The 4,388-nt window shown below is 57.5% G+C and overlaps 1 protein-coding gene and 1 long non-coding RNA gene across 2 annotated transcripts in view; one reads left to right on the forward strand and one right to left on the reverse strand.

The window, feature by feature from the left end:
* Window positions 1–4,388, reverse strand: part of SGSH (N-sulfoglucosamine sulfohydrolase) — a 169,485-nt gene that overhangs the window by 133,012 nt on the left and 32,085 nt on the right. The gene's annotated exons all lie outside the window — the stretch shown is intronic.
* Window positions 1–4,388, forward strand: part of LOC309850933 — a 1,194,231-nt gene that overhangs the window by 113,230 nt on the left and 1,076,613 nt on the right. The window lies entirely within an intron of this gene.

The following is a 4,388-nucleotide window of genomic DNA, read 5'->3' on the forward strand; positions in this document are numbered from 1 at the left end:
GACACCCCACCCCCACCCCAGCCCCACTCCTCCGAGCTCCCCCAGAGTCACTCTTTCAACCAAGCTAAGGTTACCAGAAACCCCGCTTTCTTGACCTCGGACGTATGGAAACGTGGTCGGTCGGGGTCCCCCTGACGATGCCGTGGTGACAACTGGTTTTTGCTCTCCTCCTGCGCTCACGCCCCTTTGGGACCTGGAGGCTTCCTCAACTCTGTTCTGCAGCTCTTGGTACTGCCGTTCCTTACATCAGAGCCACCGGCCTCCTCTCTGACTTAGAATGATGGCATTTCTTTGAGTTTTTTAGAACTAACTAGAACTTTCCACGCACCAGGCCCAGTAAGAAATGCTTTCCCACCCCAATGGTTACAGGCGCCCCATGAACCCCACCGCCGAGGAAAGAAAGACAAGGCTTAGGAGTTGAAATGTCCCACCTTAGATGAGAACAGGGCCACGACTCTGGGCTGAGAGCCTGCGTCCGTGTCTGACCTCCGATCTGTGCTCCGGCCGCTGCCCCCGCCCTCCCCGCTCGGCCCCAGGCAGCCTCAGCCTTGTGCTTCTCCTCACCAGGCAGGAGGTTTGCTGGTGGCTGTTCTGCCATCAACTGGCTGTGTGACCTTGGGAACCGGCCCGTGTCTGTTGGGAACAGGCACCCAACCAACGTGTACGCATTCGCCCAACCCTTGTGTATGGGGCATCGCTGCTCTGGGGGTGGGGACGCAGCAGAGAATGGGAGAAACGAGAACTCTTAACGTCTGGAGGCTCATGGTGGGGAGGCAGGCAAGAAACCAGCAAGTAACTGGAACGTATTATATATTAAGAAGCAATGTGGGGCGCCTGGGTGTCTCAGTGGGTTACAGCCTCTGCCTTCTGCTCAGGTCATGATCTCAGGGTCCTGGGATCGAGCCCCGCGTCGGGCTCTCTGCTCGGCAGGGAGCCTGCTTCCCCCTCTCTCTCTCTGCCTCTCTGCCTACTTTGATCTCTCTGTCAAATAAATAAATAAAATCTTAAAAAAAAAAGCAATGAGTCCGACAGACACATACGAAGCAGGGTGAAGGGGAGGGTGAGCCAGGGTGAGTCTGTGATTTTAAGTAGAATGGCCTGGAAAGGCCTCTCTGAGAAGATGCCTCTTGCCTGGAGTCCAGAAGGAGGCAGAGGAAAGAGGGTTTCAGGCAGAAGGAACTACAAGTGCAAAGGCCCTGGGGCTGGAGTGTGCCTGGAGTTTTCAAGCAGACCTTGTGTGCGGGGCAGGTAAGTGTATGAAGAGCAGCCAAGTATGAGGTAAGCAGGGCCCTGTGGGTCGCAGTGAGGACAGACGGAATGACATACCCTGACTCGTCCTTGGACGGTATACCTCTGTCTGCAGCACCAAGAATTGGCTTTGGGGGGGGGGGTGTGTGGCAGAGGTCAGGGGACAGCAGTGTCAGTGCTGAGCAGTGACCAGAGTCCGGATCTATCCTAACGCAGAGCAGCCACGACTTTCGCCTCCCCCAAACAGTGGCTATCGATGTTGACTTTGGGTGGGTCCATCGGAATAGCTTAGATACTGGCCACAAAGGGTTGTAAGAACCAAATAAAAGCTCCAGCTGAGGGGCACCTGGGTGGCTCAGTGGGTTAAGCCACTGCCTTCGGCTCGGGTCATGATCTCAGGGTCCTGGGATCGAGTCCTGCATCGGGCTCTCTGCTCAGCAGGGGAGCCTGCTTCCCTCTCTCTCTCTCTGCCTGCCTCTCCATCTACTTGTGATTTCTTTCTGTCAAATAAATAAATAAAATCTTTAAAAAAAAAAAAAAGATTTAAAAGCTCCAGCTGAATCCTGATCTTTCCGGATTTTTCTGAGGGGTTTACGCTAAGCTGGGCTGACTGCTCCCGGAGGAGAGAAGATTCCCTGCGCCCCGAGATTCTCCATCCTCCTCTGGGTCACCGCCACCCCAGGTTTCCTAGGATTCTCACAGAAGCAAAACAGACTTCTGCACGTGTCCTCCATGCCGCGAGAACGGATTGGCTCCTGAGGGATACGCGGAGACCCAGTGTAAGGCGAGGGCTCTGTGGGCCGGGCCGGGAAGGACGGACCTGCCAGACCTGCTCATCTGCCTCCCGTTCAGTCTCGGGTCAGCCATCACTTCTCCGCCACAAGGACGGCCAGGGCATGGAGTCTGTCCCCGGGAGAGCAGGTCAGCCTACCAGGCGAGGGCGCGAGGGCGGCCGGGATGGGGTCCCAGAGCCGTCCTCGGGGGAATGCGGGTCTTCTGCCTCATAAGGGGTGGAGGTGCCTGTTTTGTGGGTGAGAGAGGAAGCAGTTTGTCCCCTTTGGCTTGGTCAAAGGACTCGAACGTTCTCTGGCTGGTGAGTGCCGTCTAGCTTGGCAGCACGGGCGTGGTGGATGAAAGCAGGCTCTGATGTGGGCTCTTAGCTCTACCTGGTTCTCCGGCCAAAGAAGGGGCAGGAGGGTTCTCCTAAGCGCAGCTGCCTCTACTGGTGGGGTGAGGACACAGCCAGACATCTCCAGGGGAGCGCTGGGCTGGGCTCTTCGCTGAGCCGTACTTAGCTGACGCCTGGTGGCCGTGCATCTCACCCGTCATGTTTCTGGGTTTATGCTAATTTTTCTAAGCTCTCCCGTACTCACCCCCTCCCATTCGGGGCCCTGCGAGCGCACGTGTGTGTGCTTTCTCCTTCCCTCTGCTGCAGGCGAGGGAAGACTGAGCCCTGAGCTCTGAGGAGGCACGGGCAGGTCCTGCAGGAGAACCCCCGACTCAGATGCTCAGGGCTCCTGTGACCTTGGGTTCCCTCTGAAATGGCTGCAGGGTTAGAAAAGACGTTTGAGAATTTAAACGATGCTGAGAGATCGCTGGGGTAAGTTTCCTTCACTGGTAGGACTAGCCCCTATTGAAATCGGGACTGAGTTGCAAACCCCCAGAAAACATTTGGGGTTTCGCCAGAAGCCGCATTCTTTGCGTCGGTGCGCGAAGAACGGCCTGGAGCGGCTGCTGCTTGGTTTTGCCACCGACGCCCGACCCCAGTGTGGCCAGGGGTCCCGGGCCTGGTTGGTTGGGGTGTAGAAAGTCCCCAAGAGACCCCTGTCTTCGGCTGCCCCGGCGAGACAGCGGCGAGACAGCGGGTAGCATGAGCTGACCTGTGTGTTCACCACGATGGGGCGGGAGTCTATGAAAAGACCGGTGTTCTCAGACCTGCCACGGGAGTCCTGCCGAGCTGGGGGCCAGATCGGAAACGCCACGGACCCGGGGCTCACCACGCAGTGAGGAGGGCAGCCTGGGCTCCTGCTTTTTCCCACCCCAGCACGGTCCCTCTCCGCCCCCGCCTCAGCTGAGCTTTCTCTAGTGCAAGTCCCAGGGCGTTCTGGGAGCTTTCTTCAGCCCTGCGGACGTCCGCGGTTCCTTTCTCTCGAGATGAGCCGCTGGTGGGGCAAGTCCTCGAGACCCTCCCCCCGGTTCTGTGATGGGGGCTGGGGGAGTCGCTGGGTCCCGCCCCCCGCCCCGTAGCAGCCCATCGGTCTCAGGGCTCATTTACTGGTTTTCAGAGTGACGGAAAGTGTTTACTTTTCCACCTTTCCTCATTTTGTGGCTGTTTATGATTTATGTGTTTATTTGCGATTCTGGCGTACTTCGGGAGGAGCTGGGGCAGAGATTCTGAGTCTTGCTTCATTGGGTACTTTACCACCTGGACTGATTTGATATGTGGAATTGGACCCAGGGTCTGAGCCAGACGCGGTGGGAGACCGCTGTCCCCATGCCAGATGTCACTGGTCTTCATCGAAGACACCTTCACGCGTGTGGAGAAGGGCTCCTGGGGCGCAGGGCAACGGGGGGGTACACAGACGCCGGAATGAGCGAGAGCAGGGGCTGGAAAGGCCGAGGCCAGGAGGCAAGGGCGGGGGGCGAGGGCGGAGCTTGGCTGGGGGCCCCAGATGGCCAGGACACCCGCAGGCCCAGCTCGGACTACAGAAAGCAGGCCAGCTCCCCAGGAGGCCTCCACATCACCCACCCTCCTCCGCATCCTGGCGGGGCGGAGGGGCGGGCAGAGGGAAGCAGGGTGTGGCTACCAGCTGCTCCGGGAACTTTTCTTTAAAAAAAGAAAACTTTTGTTAAAACATAATGCATGTGCCACACAATGCGCCGATGTAAGGGGTGCGATTTATGGCTTCTAATAGATTCAGGTCTGAGCAACCGTCGCAGTCGGGTGGCCCACGGCGTGGTGGGTAGCTATGCCACGGTTCACCCCCCGGTTCCTTCGAGGAACCTGCTTCTAAGCCCTGAGGAGGTGTCTGTAGTTACTGAGCAAACCAGAGGTCAAAGATCTGTCAAGGGATTTCCTGGATCAGAACTTGCCTTATTTATTCATTTATTTATTTTTCCTCCTCCTTGCCTTAGTCTTT

This window comes from Mustela nivalis, assembly GCF_964662115.1.
Source record: "Mustela nivalis genome assembly, chromosome: 17".
NCBI lineage: Eukaryota > Metazoa > Chordata > Mammalia > Carnivora > Mustelidae > Mustela > Mustela nivalis.